At 42.4% G+C, this 20,157-nt stretch overlaps 1 protein-coding gene across 4 annotated transcripts in view; it reads right to left on the reverse strand.

Annotated features, from left to right (window-relative positions):
• atg16l1 (ATG16 autophagy related 16-like 1 (S. cerevisiae)) overlaps positions 1-14,129 on the reverse strand; it is a 59,204-nt gene extending 45,075 nt beyond the window's left edge. For 2 of the 4 annotated variants that reach the window (XM_029673317.2, XM_029673314.2), the window contains exon 1: positions 13,817-14,129. The gene's annotated coding sequence lies outside the window, so the exon portion shown is untranslated. The remainder of the gene's footprint in view (positions 1-13,816) is intronic. The other 2 variants (XM_029673316.2, XM_029673315.2) reach the window with 1 other exon arrangement.
• Positions 14,130-20,157: the final 6,028 nt, after the last annotated feature.

Consider the following 20,157-nt stretch of genomic DNA (forward strand, 5'->3'; position numbering starts at 1 on the left):
CAATTGTGATGTTTATGGGACATATTGGAGTGCCGACAAAAGAAGCTCGTCAAAGGTAAGGCATGTTTTATATTTTATTTCTGCGTTTTGTGGAGCGCCTGCAGGGTTGAAATATGCTACTTTGTTTACTGTTGTGCTATCAGATAGCTTCTTATGCTTTCGCCGAAAAGCCTTTTTAAAATCTGACATGTGGGCTGGATTCACAATGAGTGTAGCTTTAATTGAGAATCTTATATGTGTGATTTAATGAAAGTTTGATTTTATATCATTTTATTTGAATTTGCCGCGCAGCATATTCCCTGCCTTTTGGCCAAGAGGGACACAAGCCTCCCCAATACCATAAGAAATTAAACAGCTTGGAAAATACCAGAAAATGATGTCATGGCTTTAAAAGCTTCTGATTGGCTAATTGACATCATTTGGGTCAATTGGAAGTGTACCTGTGGGTGTATTTCAAGGCCTACCTTCAAACTCAGTACCTCAGATCATTTGAAAATCTAAATAAAATCAGCCAAGAACTCAGGAATTTTTTTTTTTTTTTTTAATTGTAGACCTCCACAAGTCTGGATCATTCAATTTCCAAACGCCTGAAAGTGCCACGTTCATCGGTACAAACACCATGGGACCACGCAGCCGTCATACCACTCAGGAAGGATATGCTTTCTGTCTCCTAGAGATGAACATACTTGTGTGAAAAGCGCAAATCAATCACAGAATAACCTTGAGAAGATGTTGGAGGAAACCGGTACAAACGTATCTATATCCACAGTAAAACAAGTCCTATATTGACATAACCTGAAAGGCCGCTCAGCAAAGAAGCCACTGCTCCAAAACCCCCATAAAAAAAAGCAAGACTACGATTTGCAACTGCACATGATCGTACTTTTTGGAGAAATGTCCTCTGGTCTGATGAAACAAAAATAGAACTGTTTGGCCATAATGCCCATCGTTATGTTTGGAGGAAAAAGGGGGAGGCCTGCAAGCTGAAGAACACCATCCCAACCGTGAAGCATGGTGGTTGCAGCATCATGTTGTGGGGGTGCTTTGCTGCAGGAGGGACTGGTGCACTTCACAAAATAGATGGCTTCATGAGAAGGGAAATTATGTGGATATATTGAAGCAACATCAAGACGTCAGTCAGGAAGTTAATTGTTGGTCACAAATGGGTCTTCCAAATGAACAATGACCCCAAGCATACTTCCATAGTTGTGGCAAAATGGCTTAAGGACAACAAAGTCAAGGTATTGGAGTGGCCATCACAAAGTCCTTACCTCAATCCTATAGAAAATGTGTGGGCAGAACTGAAAAAGCGTGTGGAGCAAGGAGGCCTACAAACTTGACTGAGTTACACCAGCTCTGTGAGGAGGAATGGGCCAAAATTCACACAACTTATTGTGGGAAGCTTGTGGAAGGCTACCTGAAACATTTGACCCACGTTAAGCTATTTAAAGGCAATGCTACACTCAATAAGTATTTGGTATGTAACCTTTTGACCCACTAGGAATGTGATAGAAATAAAAGCAGAAATCACTACTATTATTTGGACATTTCATTCTTAAAATAAAGTGGTGATCCTAATTGAACTAAGACAGGGAATTTTTACTAGAATTAAATGTCAGGAATATTGAAAAACTGAGTATAAATGTATTTGTCTAAGGTGTATGTAAACTTCCGACTTCAACTGTATCTGCCGTCTCAATGTCTAGAACGGTCCCACCTGCTCTTGCATCCCATCTTTGAGGTCATGCATTTCTATTGTAAGAGCGGTCACTTGACCATCTTGACAATATAATAGATCATATTTGCTATAGCTAGCTATATTACCACAGTCAAAAGGTTGAATTCAAAGCCTGTATCTCTCATAACCAAACTGCTTTGGTTGGAAGGCACGATAAAAATAAATTAGTTGTCACATGCTTTGTAAACAACGGGTGTAGACTTACATAATGGTAACTTACAGGTCCTTGTCCAACAGTTAGACAACAAAAAAAGTAACACAAGCAATAATTACACAGTGAAGGGACTACCAATACAAAATTGATGTACAAGGTAATTGAGGTAGCTATGTACCTTTTTCAGGACCCTGTCTTTCAAAGATACTTGGGATTTTATGAATATATATATTTTTTTTTTCACCTTTATTTTTAACCAGGTAGGCTAGTTGAGAACAAGTTCTCATTTGCAACTGCGACCTGGCCAAGATAAAGCAAAGCAGTTTGACACATACAACACAGAGTTACACATGGAATAAACAAACAGTCAATAATACAGTAGTACAAAAGAAAACAAGTCTATATACAGTGAGTGCAAATTAGGTAAGGTAAAGGAATTAAATAGGCCATGGTGGCAAAGAAAATACAATATAGCAATTAAACACTGGAATAGTAGATCGGCACAAGATGAATGTGCAGGTAGAGATACTGCGGTGCAAAGGAGCAAAATAAATACCAGTATGGGGATGAGGTAGGTCAATAGATGGGCTGTTTACAGATGGGCTATGTACAGGTGCAGTGATCTGTAAGCTGCTCTGACAGCTGGTGCTTAAAGCTAGTGAGGGAGATATGAGTCTCCAGCTTCAGAGATTCTTGCAATGCGTTCCAGTCATGGGCAGCAGAGAACTGGAAGGAAAGACGACCAAAGGAAGAATTGGCTTTGGGGGTGACCAGTGATATACAGTGGGGCAAAAAAGTATTTAGTCAGCCACCAATTATGCAAGTTCTCCCACCTAAAAAGATGAGGCCTGTAATTTTCATCATAGGTACACTTCAACTACACTGCTCAAAAAAATAAAGGGAACACTAAAATAACACATCCTTATTCTTTACATAGTTGAATGTGCTGACAACAAAATCAATGGAAATCAAATATATCAACCCATAGGGGTCTGGATTTAGAGTCACACTCAAAATTAAAGTGGAAAACCACACTACAGGCTGATCCAACTTTGATAATAATGTCCTTAAAACAAGTCAAAATGATGCGCAGCCTCCCTACAACACCTGGACATGCTCCTGATGAGGTGGCGGATGGTCTCCTGAGGGATCTCCTCCCAGACCTGGACTAAAGCATGATGTCCCAGATGTGCTCAATTGGATTCAGGTCTGGGGAACGGGCGGTCCAGTCAATAGCATCAATGCCTTCCTCTTGCAGGAACTGCTGACACACTCCAGCCACATGAGGTCTAGCATCGTCTTAAATTAGGAGGAACCCAGGGCCAACCGCACCAGCATATGGTCTCACAAGGGGTCTGAGGAGCTCATCTCGGTACCTAATGGCAGTCAGGCTACCTCTGGCGAGCACATGGAGGGCTGTGCGGCCCCCCAAAGAAATGCCACCCCACACCATGACTGACCCACCGCCAAACCAGTCATGCTGGAGGATGTTGCAGGCAGCAGAACGTTCTCCACGGCGTCTCCTGACTGAGTGCGCTGTCAGAGGAGAGGAGGAGGTACTGTTTCCTGGTGGACAGACAGTGTGCCGTGGCCAAGAACAGCAGCTCCTTCCATAGCAAGGTGAGATGTCGGACTCACGTTTTCATCTACAGGTTTCTGTTACCTTTTTGTTCTCTCTTTGCAGTTCACCCACTGCTTTAGATATTGAGGGTTAAAACCAACTAGCTCTGTCTGACATCAAAATTAGATGTTCATCCTTGTTTCTCAAACGTTACATTTCGAAGTTGTTCCAAACATTACATCAAATCCAATCTAATTGGTCAAATAAACGTGTTTAGCAGAAGTTATTGCAGGTGTAGCGAAATGCTGGTTGTTTCTAGCTCCAACAGTGCAGTAGTATCTAACAATTTCACAACAATCCACACAAATCTAAAGTAAAGGAATGGAATTAAAAATATATAAATATTTGGATGAAAAATGTCAGAGCGGTATAGACTAAGATACAGTTGAATAGGAGTAAAGTATATACATACAGTTGAAGTCGGAAGTTTACATACACTTTGGTTGGAGTCATTAAAACTAGTTTTTCAACCACTCCACACATTTCTTGTTCACAAACTATAGGTTTGGCAAGGTTTGGCAAGTGCATGACACAAGTAATTTTTCCAACAATTTTTTAGAGATTATTTAACTTATTCGTTGTATCACAATTCCAGTGGGTCAGAAGTTTACATACACTAAGTTGACTGTTCCTTTAAACAGCTTGGAAAATTACAGAAAATGATGTGGCATTAGAAGCTTCTGATAGTCTATTTGACATTATTCGAGTCAATTGGAAGTGTACCTGTGGATGTAGGTCAAGACCTACCTTCAAACTCAGTGTCTCTTTGCTCAACATCCTGGGAAAATCAAAAGATATCAGCCAAGACCTTAGAAAAAAAATGGTAGACCTCCACAAGTCTGATTCATCCTTGGGAGCAATTTCCAAACGCCTGAAGGTACCACGTTCATCTGTACAAACAATAGTACTACGCAAGTATAAACACCATGGGATCACGCAGCCGTCACTCAGGAAGGAGACACGGTCTGTCTCCTAGAGATAAACATACTTTGGTGTGAAAATTGCAAATCAATCCCAGAACAACAGCAAAGGATCTTGTGAAGATGCTGGAGGAAACCAGTGCAAAAGTATCTATATCCACAGTAAAACGAGTCCTATATCGACAAGGAAGAAGCTCCAAAACCGCCATAAAAAAGCCAGACTACTGTTTGCAACTCCACATGGGGGCAGAGATCGTACTTTTTGGATAAATGTACTCTGGTCTGTTGAAACAAAAATGTAATTCTTTGTCCATAATGACCGTCGTTATGTTAGGAGGAAAAACGAGAAGGCTTGCAAGCTGAAGAACACCATCCCAACCATGAAGCACGGGGGTGGCAACATGTTGCGGGGGTGCTTTGCTGCAGGAGGGAGTGGTGCGCTTCACAAAATAGATGGCATCATGAGGGAGGAAAAGTATTTGAATATATTGAAGCAACATCTCAAGACATCAGTCAGGAAGTTAAAGCTTGGTCGCAAATGAGTCTTCCAAATGGACAATGACCCCAAGCCATACTTCCAAAGTTGTGACAAAATGGCTTAAGGACAGCAAATTCAAGGTATTGGAGTGGCCATCACAAAGCACTGACTTCAATCCAATAGAAAATGTGTGGACAGAAGTGAAAAAGCATGTGCGAGTAAGGAGGCCTACAAACCTGCTCTGTCAGGAGGAATGGACCAAATTCACCCAACTTATTGTGGGAAGCTTATGGAAGGCTACTCAAAACATTTGTCCCAAGTTAAACAATTTAAAGGCAATGCTAGCAAATACTAATTGAGTGTATGTAAACTTCTGACCCACTGGGAATGTGATGAAAGAAATTAAAGCTGAAATAAATCATTCTCTCTACTATTATTCTGACATTTCACATTCTTAAAACAAAGTGGTGAGGGGAACGGCACCTCAGTACCTCCAGGCTCTGATCAGGCCCTACACCCAAACAAGGGCACTGCGTTCATCCACCTCTGGCCTGCTCGCCTCCCTACCACTGAGGAAGTACAGTTCCCGCTCAGCCCAGTCAAAACTGTTCGCTGCTCTGGCCCCCCAATGGTGGAACAAACTCCCTCACGACGCCAGGACAGCGGAGTCAATCACCACCTTCCGGAGACACCTGAAACCCCACCTCTTTAAGGAATACCTAGGATAGGATAAAGTATTCCCTCTCACCCCCCTTAAAAGATTTAGATGCACTACTGTTCCACTGGATGTCATAAGGTGAATGCACCAATTTGTAAATCGCTCTGGATAAGAGAGTCTGCTAAATTACTTAAATGTAAATGTAAATGTCATGTCTGTCACTTGTGCTCAGTGTGAACCTGCTTCCATCTGTGAAGAGCACAGGGCACCAGTGGCAAATTTGCCAATCTTGGTGTTCTCTGGCAAATGCCAAAAGTCCTGCACGGTGTTGGGCTGTACGCACAACCCCCACCTGTGGACGTCGGGCCCTCATACCACCCTCATGGAGTCTGTTTCTGACCATTTGAGCAGACACATGCACATTTGTGGCCTGCTGGAGGTCATTTTGCAGGGCTCTGGCAGTGCCCCTCCTGCTCCTCCTTGCACAAAGGCGGAGGTAGCGGTCCTGCTGCTGGGTTGTTGCGGCCTCCTCCACGGCCTCCTGATGTACTGGCCTGTCTCCTGGTAGCGCCTCCATGCTCTGGACACTACGCTGACAGACACAGCAAACCTTCTTGCCACAGCTCACATTGATGTCCCATCCTGGATGAGCTGCACTACCCGAGCCACTTGTGTGGGTTGTAGACTCAGTCTTATGCTACCACTAGAGTGAAAGCACCGCCAGCATTCACAATTGACCAAAACATCAGCCAAGAAGCATAGGAACTGAGAAGTGGTTTGTGGTCACCACCTGCAGAACCACTCCTTTATTGGGGGTGTCTTGCTAATTGCCTATAATTTCCACCTGTTGTCTATTCCATTTGCACATCAGCGTGTGAAATGTATTGTCAATCAGTGTTGCTTCCTAAGTGGACAGTTTGATTTCACAGAAGTGTGATTGACTTGGAGTTACATTGTGTTGTTTAAGTGTTCCCTTTATTTTTTTGAGCAGTGTATGACAGTTAAAATGAGAGAAAAAAAATCTAGAAAATTACATTGCAGGATTTATGAATTTATTTTTAAATTATGGTGGAAAATAAGTATTTGGTCACCTACAAACAAGCTAGATTTCTGGCTCTCATAGACCTGTAACAACTTCTTTAAGAGGCTCCTCTGTCCTCCACTCGTTACCTGTATTACTGGCACCTGTTTGAACTTGTTATCAGTATAAAAGACACCTGTCCACAACCTCAAACAGTCACACTCCAAACTCCACTATGGCCAAGACCAAAGAGCTGTCAAAGGACACCAGAAACAAAATTGTAGACCTGCACCAGGCTGGGAAGACTGAATATGCAATAGGTAAGCAGCTTGGTTTGAAGAAGGGAGCAATTATTAGGAAATGGATCTGGGGCTCCACGCAAGATCTCACCCAGTGGGGTGAAAATGATCACAAGAACGGTGAGGAAAAATCCCAGAACCACACGGGGGGACCTAGTGAATGACCTGCAGAGAGCTGGCACCAAAGTAACAAAGCCTACCATCAGTACCACACTACGCCGCCAGGGACTCAAATCCTGCAGTGCCAGACGTGTCCCCCTGCTTAAGCCAGTACATGTCCAGGCCCGTCTGAAGTTTGCTAGAGAGCATTTGGATGATCCAGAAGAAGACTGGGAGAATGTCATATGGTCAGATGAAACCAAAATATAACTTTTTGGTAAAAACTCAACTCGTCGTGTTTGGAGGACAAAGAATGCTGAGTTGCATCCAAAGAACACCATACCTACTGTGAAGCATGGGGGTGGAAACATCATGGTTTGGGCCTGTTTTTCTGCAAAGGGACCAGGACGACTGATCCGTGTAAAGGAAAGAATGAATGGGGCCATGAGATTTTGAGTGAAAACCTCCTTCCACCAGCAAGGGCATTGAAGATGAAACGTGGCTGGGTCTTTCAGCATGACAATGATCCCAAACACACCGCCCGGGCAACGAAGGAGTGTCTTCGTAAGAAGCATTTCAAGGTCCTGGAGTGGCCTAGCCAGTCTCCAGATCTCAACCCCATAGAAAATATTTGGAGGGAGTTGAAAGTCCGTGTTGCCCAGCAACAGCCCCAAAACATCACTGCTCTAGAGGAGATCTGCATGGAGGAATGGGCCAAAATACCAGCAACAGTGTGTGAAAACCTTGTGAAGACTTATATACCCTTTTTTGGCAATGACAAACTATTGAGAAATAAGTATTTGGTCAATAACAAAAGTTTCTCAATACTTTGCAAATAAATTCATTAAAAAGTCCTACAATGGGATAGTCGATTTTATTTTTCCTCATTTTGTCTGGCATAGTTGAAGTGTACCTATGATGAAAATTACAGGCCTCCTCTTTTTAAGTGGGAGAACTTGTACAATTGGTGGCTGACTAAAATACTTTTTTGCCCCACTATATACCTGCTGGAGCGCGTGCTACGAGTGGGTGCTGCTATGGTGACCAGCGAGCTGAGATTAGGCGGAGCTTTACCTAGCAGACTTGTAGATAACCTGTAGCCAGTGGGTTTGGCGACGAGTATGAAGCGAGGGCCAACCAACGAGGGCGTACAGGTCGCAATGGTGGGTTGTGTATGGGGCTTTGTTGACAAAACGGATGGCACTGTGATTACTCAACAAACTGGATGCAGTCAGAGTGTTGGAGGCTATTTTATAGATGACATCACCGAAGTCGAGGATTGGTAGGACGGTCAGTTTTACGTGGGTGTTTGGCAGCATGAGTGAAGGATGCTTTGTTGCGATTATAGGAAACGATTCTAGATTTATTTTTGGATTGGAGATGCTGAATGTGAGTCTGGAAGGAGAGTTTAAAGTCTAACCAGACAGACACCTAGTTATTTGTAGTTGTCCACATATTCTAAGTCAGAGCCATCCAGAGTAGTGATGCTGGACGGGCGAGCAGGTGCGGGCAGTGATCGATTGAATAGCATGCATTTAGTTTTACTTGTATTTAAGAGCAATTGGAGGCCACAGAAGGAGAGTTGTATGGCATTGAAGCTTGCCTGGAGGGTTGTTAACACAGTGTCCAAGGAGGGGCCAGAAGTATACAGAATGGTGTCGTCTGTGTAGAGGTGGATCAAAGACTCACCAGCAGCAAGAGCAACATCATTGATGTATACAGAAAAGAGAGTCGGCCTGAGAATTGAACCCTGTGGCACACCAATAGAGACTGTCAGAGGTCCGGACAACAGGCCCTCCGATTTGACACACTGAACTCTTGAGAAGTAGTTGGTGAACCAGACGAGGCAATCATTTGAGAAACCAAGGCTGTCAAATCTACCAATAAGAATGTTGTGATTGACAGAGTCGAAAGCCTTGGCCAGGTCGATGAATACGGCTGCACAGTAATGTCTCTTATGATGTCGTTTAGAAACTTGAGCGTGGCTGAGGTGCACCCATGATCTCTGGAACCAGATTGCATAGCGGAGAAGGTATGTTGTGATTCTAAAATGGTCAGTAATCTGTTTGTTGACTTGGCTTTCGAAGACCTTAGAAAGACAGGGTAAGATAAATATAGGTCTGTAGCAGTTTGGGTTTAGAGTGTCACCCCCTTTGAAGAGGGTGATGACCGCGGCAGCTTTCCAATCTTTGGTAATCTCAGACGATACGAAAGAGAGGTTGAACAGGCTAGTAATATGGGTTGCAACAATTTTGGCAAATAATTTTAGAAAGAGAGGGTCCAGATTGTCTAGCCCGGCTGATTTGTAGGGGTCCAGATTTTGCAGCTCTTTCAGAACATCAGCTATCTGGAGTTGGGTAAAGGAGAAATGGTGGGGGCTTTGGCGGGTTGCTGTGCAGGGTGCCGGGCAGTTGACCGGACTAGCCATGTGGAAAGCATGGCCAGCCGTAGAGAAATGCTTATCGAAATTCTCAATTATAGTGGATTTATCGGTGGTGACAGTGTTTCCGAGCCTCAGAGCAGTGGGCAGCTGGGAGGTGCTCTTATTCTCCATGGACTTTAGTGTCCCAGAACCTTTGAGTTAGTACTACAGGATGCAAATTTCTGTTTGAAAAAGCTTGCTTTAACTGCCTGTGTATATTTGTTCCTAACTTCCCTGAAGAGTTGCATATCACAGGGGCTATTCGATGCTAATGTAGAACGCCACATGATGTTTTTGTGCTGGTCAAGGGCAGACAGGTCTGGAGTGAACCAAGGACTATCTATTCCTAGTTCTAAATTGTTTGAGAGGGGCATGCTTATTTAGGATGGTGTGGAAGGCACTTTTAAAGAATAGCCAGGCATCATCTACTGACGGGATGGGGTCAATGTCATTCCAGGATACCCCGGCCTGGTCGATTAGAAAGGCCTGCTCGCAGAAGTGTTTCAGGGAGCGTTTGACAGTGATGAGGTGGTCATTTGGTCGCAGACCCATTACGGATGCAGGCAATGAGGCAGTGATTGCTGAGATCTTGATTGAAAACAGCAGAGGTGTATTTGGAGGGCGAATTAGTTAGGATGACATCTATGAGGGTGCCCGTGTTTACTGATTTGGGGTTGTACCTGGTAGGTTCATTGATAATTTGTGTGAGATTGAGGGCATCAAGCTTTGTTTGTAGGATGTGTTTTAAGCATGTCCCCGTTCAGGTCACCTAGTAGCACAAGCTCAGAAGATAGATGGGGGGCAATCAGTTCACATATGGTATCAAGGGCACAACTGGGGGCAGAGGGAGGTCTATAGCAAGCGGCAACATTGAGAGACTTGTTTCTGGAAAGGTGAATTTTTAGAAGTACAAGCTCAAATTGTTTGGGTACAGACTTAGTAATACAGAACTCTGCAGGCTAATTAACTTCACAGCTCTTCATTATGAAGGGTTTAAACACCGTTTCCCCATGCTTGTTCAATGAACCATAAACAATTAATGAACATGCACCTGTGGAAAGGTCATTAACCTGTTGCTTCTACTCGGGACGCTTGCGTCCCAACTAGAGCTCTGGAAATGCAAATGCGCTACGCTAAATGCTAATAGTATTAGTTAAAACTCAAAAGTTCATTAAAATACACATGCAGGGTATCGAATTAAAGCTACACTCGTTGTGAATCCAGGCAACAAGTCAGATTTTTAAAATGCTTTTCGGCGAAAGCATGAGAAGCTATTATCTGATAGCATGCAACACCCCAAAAGACCCACAGGGGACGTAAACAAAATAATTAGCATTTCGGCGTTACACAAACCGCACAATAAAATAGAAAACCATTCATTACCTTTCACCATCTTCTTTGTTGGCACTCCTAGATGACCCAAATAGTGTTTATGGGACTTTATTTCGATTAAATCGGTCCATATAAAGCCTAGATATCGTTATATGTAGACTGTGTGAGCAACGAAAAAAACAGCCACAGCAGTGATTTAACCAGTTTTTTTAAACGTCTGAGTGTTTTCTATCCACACAGACTAAGCAAATGCATATACTATATTCCTGGCATGAGTAGCAGGGCGCTGAAATGTTGCGCGATTTTTAACAGAATGTTCAAAAAAGTAGAGGGTCGACTTGAGGTTAAGAAACTAACAACTTACAGAAGGTAGGCAATTAAGGTCACAGATATGAAAACTTAGGGCACTAAAGAGGCCTTTCTGCTGACTCTGAAAAAAACAAAAAGATGCCCAGGGTCCCTGCTCATATGTAGTTAAGAAATTCATGTCAGCAGGCAATATTAACTAAGGGGGGCAAAAATGTCACTTCTCTTGCCTTCAGTGCAAGCAGAGTCAAAGTACATGCAGCAGTTTGGGCCGCCTGGCTCATTGCGAACTGTGTGAAGACCATTTCTTCCTAACAAAGACGAATTCATTTGTAATAATTATGTAAAATACCAGCAAAGGTTGTGCAATGTAACAGCAATATTTAGACTTAGGGTTGTCACCCGTTACATAAAATACAGAACGGTTCCGTATTTCACTGAAAGGACAAACATTTTGTTTACAAAATTATAATTCCCGGATTATACCATGTTATACCAAGGGCTCGTATTTGTGTGTTTATTATAATTAAGTATATGATTTGATAGAGCAGTGACTGAGCAGTGGTAGGCAGCAGCAGGCTCGTAAGCATTCATTCAAACAGCACTTTACTGCATTTGCAGCTCTTAGCAATGCTCTAAACACAGTGCTGTTTATGACTAGGCCTAACAACTCCCGAGATTAGGCTGGCAATACTAAAGTGCCTATAAGAACATCCAATAGTCAAAGGTATATGAAATACAAATAGTAGAGAGAGAAACAGTCCACTAATAACTACAACCTAAAACTTCTTACCTGGGAATATTGAAGATTCATGTTAAAAGGAACCACCAGCTTTCATATGTTCTCATGTTCGGAGCAAGGAACTTATCGGGTTGTTTTTTTACATGGAACATATTCTCCAACACAGTGTTTTTGCATTATTTAAACCAAATTTGACATGTTTCATTATTTATTTGAGACTAAATATATTTGTATGTATTATATTAAGTTAGTGTTCATTGTTCATTCAGTATTGTTGCAATTGTCATCATTGCATATATATTTTGACCGATTAAATCGGTATGGGCTTTTTTGGTCATCCAATAAATTGGTATCGGTGTTGAAAAATCAGAATCGGTCGACCTCTAGTTACAACACCTGCAAAGGATTGGTACAAAGTCGCTGGACGAGACAGGACTGGCAAAAAGTGCTCTTCACTGACGTGTCGCAGTTGTCTCACCAGGGGTGATGGTCGGATTTGCGTTTATCGTCTAAGGAATGAGCGTTACACAGAGGCCTGTACTCGAGGTGGAGGGTCCATCATGGTCTGGGGCAGTGTGTCACAGCATCATCAGACTGAGCTTGTTGTCATTGCAGGCAATTTCAACTCTGTGCGTTTACAGGGAAGACCTTCTCCCTTCCTTCCTGCAGGCTCATCCTGACATGACCCTCCAGCATTATGATGCCACCAGCCATACTGCTCGTTCTGTGCATGACATGAATGTCAGTGTTCTGCCATGGTCAGCGAAGAGCCCGGATCTCAATCCCATTGAGCACATCTGGGACTTGTCGGATCGGAGGGTGAGGGCCATTCCCCCCAGAAATGTCCAGGAACTTCAAGGTGCCTTGGTGGAAGAGTGGGGTAACATCTCACAGCAAGAACTGGCAAGTCTGGTGCAGTCCATGAGGAGGAGATTCACTGCAGTACTTAATGCAACTGGTGGCCACACCAGATACTGACTTACTTTTGATTTTGACCCCCCACCCTTTGTTCAGGGACACATTATTCAATTTCTGTTGGTCACATGTCTATGGTAGTTGTTCAGTTTATGTCTCAGTTGTTGAATCATATGTTCATACACATATTTACAGATGTTAAGTTTGCTGAAAACAAACAGTTGACAGTGAGAGGACGTTTATTTTTTTGCTGAGTTTAGGTAGGGGTAAAGTGACTACAACAGCATAGATAAGACAGTAGCAGCAGCATGTGTGAGGCATCAGTATGCATGTGTGCAGGCTCATGTAGTGTGTGTGGTGGGGTGTCAGTATGTGCAAGTGTGTGGGTAGAGTCCAGTGTGTGCGTAAAGTAGGTAAAATCGTGAGAGAGAAAAAAAGGGTAAATGCGAGCAGTCCGGGTAGCCATTTGATTAGCTATTTAGCAGTCTCATGGCTTGGGGGTAGAAGCTGTTAGGGTACTGTTGGTTCCAATTGCCATGAGGTAGCAGAGAGAACAGTCTATGGCTTGGGTGAATTGAGTCTGAAAAATTTTGGGCCTTCATCTAACACAGCCTGGTAAATTAGAGGTCCTGGATGGCAGGGAGCTCGGCTTGTTAAATCATTTACAAGAGCAGTAACAACGTCATGTGGTGTTGGTGAAAGGCATAGCCTTCAGATTGACTGCGCAAACAAGTACTATAGACAATCATAAACAGCTAATTAACCTGTCAACTTTGAAGATTATGGTAGCCCGTTCTGGTCTAGCTAGGAGCTTGTTAGCAAGCTAACGTTAGCTAGCTAAATTTACGCCACAAATGCCTCCTACATTAACTAGCTAGTAGCCAGTTAGTTAAAAAATACCTAACGTTAGTTTGTGTAGCTAATGTTTTCTAGCTAACGATACATGTAGTTTTAATTTTACAAATTCGTACGTTACGTCTATAGTACGACAAGCTAGCTAGCATGCTATCTGCTAACGCTAGCTTGCAAGCTATGTAGCGATGTTTTCAAACACGCAGTCATTAGCTAGCGTGATAAATAGCATCAAGAGGAATGGAAAATGTTAACTTACGTTAGCTAGCGTAGGTAGTTCCACATCCACTCAGATCATGACATTTAGTAGTTTTCAGCTGCTTACTTGTGCTAAATTGGCGTTGGTTGATGTTTTGAAAAAAGTTTTCCTATTTAAACCACATGGCTAGCTTGTGATACCTAAACAGCCAACTAGTAAACGGTAGCGAATTAAGATAGTCGATATTCATCAGCCGAGACAAGAGCCAAAACTATTTATAAAATAAACAGAAAATCATCTCGGATTGCACATTTTGGTCACAAACAACCAGGTGTAGGTACTGCTTCTTCTTCTGTGGGTTTCATGGCGGACTTACATCCCAAAAATATGTATTGGCGCCACCAACTGGACGGGTTTTTTTTTAAAGGGGAAAAGAACCTAATCCATACATGATAGAGAAACTAACTTAATCCACCCAAATAAAAATTGTAAATTGACCAAAACGCCCACTTCTTCCTTCTTTCAAATCTCCATATAACTCCTCCACCGAGAAACCTCTCCGGCACATCCACAATAATACTATTTTCCTGGACCTTCTCTCCACCTTGGCAGTGCCATTAATCACCATATTTATAAAGGCCACAAAGTCTACCTTCTTAACCTTTGAAATATCAGGGTTCTGCTGATGAAAGGCAACCCCTGCAGCCAGTGGCGTTTCTAGCTTGTATGGCTCCTTGGGCGACCCCCGACCCCTTCAGCCCCCCCTCAGACATTTGGAACAACACAAATAAATTATCATAACATTTAAAACTATATATATATATATATATATATATATATATATATATATATATATATATATAAATAAGACTCAAATATCAAAAATAAGTAACAAAGACAAATAGAAACAAATTTGTGTTGATTTGGCACTCGAGCATCAATACGTTACCCATCCCCCAACACTGTCAACGAAGAGTCAAGACTAAACCAATTAGTCAATTGGTGGTGTGCAGACTGGTTTTATATTATTCCTAACGATTCCACACAAACCAGAAAAAAATCCAACAATATTTCTATGAAACTATGAATGAATTGTGGTTTATTTTGTAGCATTTCGTGGTGTGACTGATTTTACTAATTGCATTACTACTGTACAAAGTTAGAGGTGCGTTATTTGATAGATTCCCCTGCTCCCCCTACCTCGGGCTTCCAGTGGGGAGACCTGAGGTCAACCTACGCCCGCCCCCCTCCCCATCTTGTAGTTCTGAGTGGGAGACCTTCCCAGGCAGTAGCCCGTCTAGCTCACAAGCTAGAATCAGGGTGCCCACTCTGTCAAGGTTAATTGACCCACAGTCCCACATGGTGACATGATATCATTGACGTGACGTGCAAATGAGCGATAGAAAACCGATCACACAAATGTCACCATTCCGTATTTTTTTGTGCGGGCGCCCTGTCCCACCCCCGGCAAGTTGCCGCCCTGGGCGGCTGCCCATGTCGCCTCTACCTAAATCCACCACTGCCTGCAGCCTGCAATGAAGGCCTATCCACCACCATGGACACATCAGGAGCACCATTCAAACCCTCAACCCTTTTAACAGCTGCTGCATATGAAATGCTCTGGACAACCTTAACTTTGGCCACATCATTTTCTTTCACCCTTGTCGGGCATTCAAAAGACGTGGCTTCATGGTTCCTACCTCAATTGCAACATGTTACATTTTCATCACTTTTATTAGTCGATTCGGCTAGTTCAAACACACCCGTCGCTGACAGATGTTTAAAATCGAGCACACAGCTATACAATCACCATAAGGCAGTAGAATGGCCTTACTGAAGAGCTCAGAGACTTTCAACATGGCACCATCATAGGATGCCACCTTTCCAACAAGTCAGTTTGTCAAGTTTATGCACTGCTAGAGCTGCCCCGGTCAAATGTAAGTGCTGTTATTGTGAAGTGGAAATGTGTCGGAGCAACAATGGCTTAGCCACGAAGTGGTAGGTCACACAAGCTCAAAGAACACGACTGCCAAGTGCTGAAACGTGTAGCGCGTAAAAATCATCTGTCTTCGGTTGCAACACTCATTACCGAGTTCCAAACTGCATCTGGAAGCAACATCAGCACAATATCTGTTTGTTGCGAGCTTCATGAAATAGGTTTCCATGGCCGAGCAGCCGCACACAAGCCTAAGATCGCCATGCGCAATGCCAAGCGTCAGTTGGAGTGGTGTAAAGCTTGAGGCCATTGGACTCTGGAGCAGTGGAAATGTGTTCTCTGGAGTGATGAATCACGTTTCACCATCTGGCAGTCCAACAGATGAATCTGCATTTGGCGGATGCCAGGAGAATGCTACCTGCCCCAATGCATAGTGCCAACTGTAAAGTTTGGTGGAGGAGGAATAATGGTCTGGGGCTGTTTTTCATGGTTCAGGCTAAGCCCCTTAGTTCCAGTGAAGGGACACTAAAGCATAAAACATGTAAAATAAAGTTATGCTTTTTAATCATCTATCCATAGAACATTCTTCTAGGTGCTTTTTGGCAAGCCTGAGTCAACATTTTGGACAACATGGGTCCCATTATGCCTGGCGAAAACCAAACCCTGCATTCCACAGTAAGAACCTCATACCAACGGGGATGCTTTGCTGCCTCAGGACCTGGACGACTTGCCTTAAATAAAAAATGTACGAATCAGAATAACAAATACAATTTGAATTACAACTCTTGATAACTCCATAAAGGAAATAATTGTATCCCATAAGGTAATTCAAGAAATGGTGAAATAGGCTAGAGACAGGTGTCCCTCATTCAGGGGCAACGCTCTCGGTCCTTCTCGTGGTCCGAAACACACATAGGACTATTAATAAATGATAAACTTCTTCCTATGTATCAGCGCTACACTTAAATCTCACCCAATGTCTCTAGCCTTTCTGGTGAGGGTGATCAGGCCTCACCAGAAAGTCAGAACAGAGACCAGATGTCATGCAACCCCATTAAGTGAGTGTTTCTTTCCCCTTTCTTTCCCTCTTCCTCAGACTCATTGTTTAAAAACATTTCAAACATTTTGTGTACCAGGTTTACATTGGGTTTTTCTGTACATTTCTGATCAATAGACTTTAAATGTTTGCAAGCAAAACTCGCACAATAGATACTTCATGAAATGTTATTTGTGTGCCCTTTAAACTGCATCCTTTCTAACCCATGAAAAAAACACCAAAACCAAATAAGAAGACCCCACACAATAAATGAAGCACAGTATTAACATCACTAACAAATATTCATAACAGGTGGGTTGTGTGTAGGTGCTGTCGTGGGTGGTAAAATGTAGGGTAAAAACAAACAAAATGGCCTGGCATTACTTAATTTTGGAGCTCCCTTAACAACCGGATCTGGGAACCTTTATACTGTTCCTGCCTCAGGACGCCTTTCAATGGGAGAGATACAGAATCATTGGTAAACTCATCAGAACATTTGGTAGTGGACATTCCATCAGTCCTGGAAGAAATAAAATAAACATCTAAATAGTTTTCTTCATTTGAATCAGTCCTAAAAATTCTTAATCAAGTTTACTGCATCTTTGGGCATTATGTCTTGATAAAACCATGCGTACCCAGAATCATACTTGAGACACATCAGATGATACAGTGTCCCATTAAGCAGAATAGGCACCTTCTAAAGTAAACAATCCCAGCGCCCCTTTCTTGTAATCTTATCATTTTTACCTGTTGCATTGACTTATGTTTTGTACTGACTGTCCCTGTGACATCAACTAGTCAAAATATGAAACACGTTGTTTAACAACTCTACTGGGTCCTTCAAAATGTTGGTGCTGGCTTATAAGCTCAATATTCACTACTAAAAACATTTACTTGGATCTACTTCAATTTTGGACACAGTTCCACGTAATGTAATAATATTATTGTTTTAGATTACATTACCTTCTTACTTAAATCACTGGTGTTACCCAAACTATAGAATTGAGTAATAATAATTGAAAATGGTCAACAACATCTCTCATTCAATTATTCATACCTCTGTCTCAAATGTCCCACTGTGTCACTTACAGTCTGTTTGAGTTCAGTGAGTACCACTCACTTTCACTGGCGGCTTATCTATTTGTCCACAGGAAGCTTATCTCTAACCCAAACACCAGAGGCTCAATCCCTCTGTTCGTCATGTGACCTTGTATTAAAACCTCAGCATTTTCAAATTACTAAAATATCTGAAAGCCACTATTAACATATTACCTTTCACATACTGGCAACACTCATTACATCTGACATCAACTGATAGATCGTACCGTTAATCGTTCCACTTTACCTTCTTTATCAATGTCTTTGTTTCTCTCACAAGTCTCCATATCTGTTACCTTCAACTAAAACCCTTCTAAACTTTCCAGCAGAAAAAAACATTCTCAATCACTACTGCTAAGACACATCACTCTCAAACAATGTCCTGCTTTTACCCCTATTGCAAGGTTTAAAAATAAAACAAAACAAACATGATAACTTTCTCCATATTGGAAGGCATTGTTTTCATTTTAGTCTACCCTTACAATTCTCTTCCCTTACAATGTTACTGCTTCACATTATTATTTTAAGAGGAATATGTAATGCACCAAATTTATAAAATACATCTGCCAAATCAGAAGGGAAGAGAAACTTTGGAGGGAGCTTCCTTTTTGAGGTAGCTCTCGAGACTAGAGTATTATAACTAGGCTAACACTACTGATCAGTCCACTGTAGATGGAGTGATCTGTCCATAATAAGTCTGGCACCGGAAACAGGATAGACTGGGCCTTAAGTTTAGTTAATTAACAAGTCTCTACGTGTTCAACATTAATTGGTTCAATTTAAAGGGCATGGGTTTTGTTGGTAGAGGAAATCCCATAAGCATTAATAGTTTTATTGGTTAGGGGTAAATCAGGTCCCCTACATTAGCCAAAAGTGGATATAGTGGCTCTCGTATCTACCAACCATAATGTTTAGGCCAGATTAATCTACTTTTACCCGTGGGCATTGCTGTACCAAAGAGTTTGTTTCCCCTAAGGGGTGTCCCTATAGTGGCTGGTTAATTTAATTTCTAATGAAGACTCTGATTAACGTGGCAATTATATTTTTTCAGTTAAATCCTGTTTTAAAAGCATAGAAAACATGCCAATCTTTGTTTGAGACTTTATTTCCCGAGACCATTTAGGCAGTCATACAATGCTTTGATCTTATCTTTATCAAATGATCCATAAAGGGACCACTCTGAACATTTCTCAGAATACTTTTTACACCACTTACGTACATCTACGTGTGGGTATACAAGTTGTATATATATTGTTTTTTCCATTGTTTATAAAATCCGTGGGGCGATGCACAATTGGCCTAGTGTCGTCCGGGTTAGGGAGGGCTTGGCCGGTAGGGATGTCCTTGTCTCGCGCACCAGCGACTCCTGTGGCGGCCGGGCGCAGTGCGCGCTAACCAAGGTTGCCAGGTGCACGGTGTTTCCTCCGACACATTGGTGCGGCTGGCTTCCGGGTTGTATCGGAGGACACATGACTTTCAACCTTTGTCTCTCCCGAGCCCGTACGGGAGTTGTAGCGATGAGACAAGATAGTAGCTACTAAAACAATTGGATACCACGATAAAGGGGTAAAATTAAAATATATATATAGTTTTTAATTGTTTAACTTGGGTCAAACAATTTGGGTAGCCTTCCACAAGCTTCCCACATTAAGTTGGGTGATTTTTGGCCAATTCCCCCTGACAGAGCTGGTGTAACTGAGTCAGGGCTTTTTCAGATCTGCCCACACATTTTCTATAGGATTGAGGTCAGGGCTTTGTGATGGCCACTCCAATACCTTGACTTTGTTGTCCTTAAGCCATTTTTCCACAGCTTTGGAAGTATGCTTGGGGTCATTGTCCATTTGGAAGACCCATTTGCGACCAAGCATTAACTTCCTGACTGATGTATTGAGATGTTGCTTCAATATATCGACATCCTTTCCCATGATGCCATCTATTTTGTGAAGTGCACCAGTCCCTCCTGCAGCAAAGCACCCCCACAACATGATGCTGCCACTCCCATGCTTCACGGTTGGGATGGTGTTCTTCGGCTTGCAAGCCTCCCTCTTTTTCCTCCAAACATAACGATGGTCATTATGGCCAAACAGTTCTATTTTTGATTCATCAGACCAGAGGACATTTATACAAAGAGTACAATCTTTGTCCCCATGTGCAGTTGCAAATTGTAGCCTGGCTTTTTTATGGCAGTTTTGGAGCAGTGGCTTCTTCCTTGCTGAGCAGCCTTTCAGGTTATGTCAACATCATTTTCTGGAATTTTCCAAGCTGTTTAAAGGCACAGTCAACTTAGTGAATGTAAACTTCTGACCCACTGGAATTGTGATACAGTGAATT

Source organism: Oncorhynchus nerka, linkage group LG11, assembly GCF_034236695.1.
Source record: "Oncorhynchus nerka isolate Pitt River linkage group LG11, Oner_Uvic_2.0, whole genome shotgun sequence".
Taxonomy (NCBI): Eukaryota; Metazoa; Chordata; class Actinopteri; order Salmoniformes; family Salmonidae; genus Oncorhynchus; species Oncorhynchus nerka.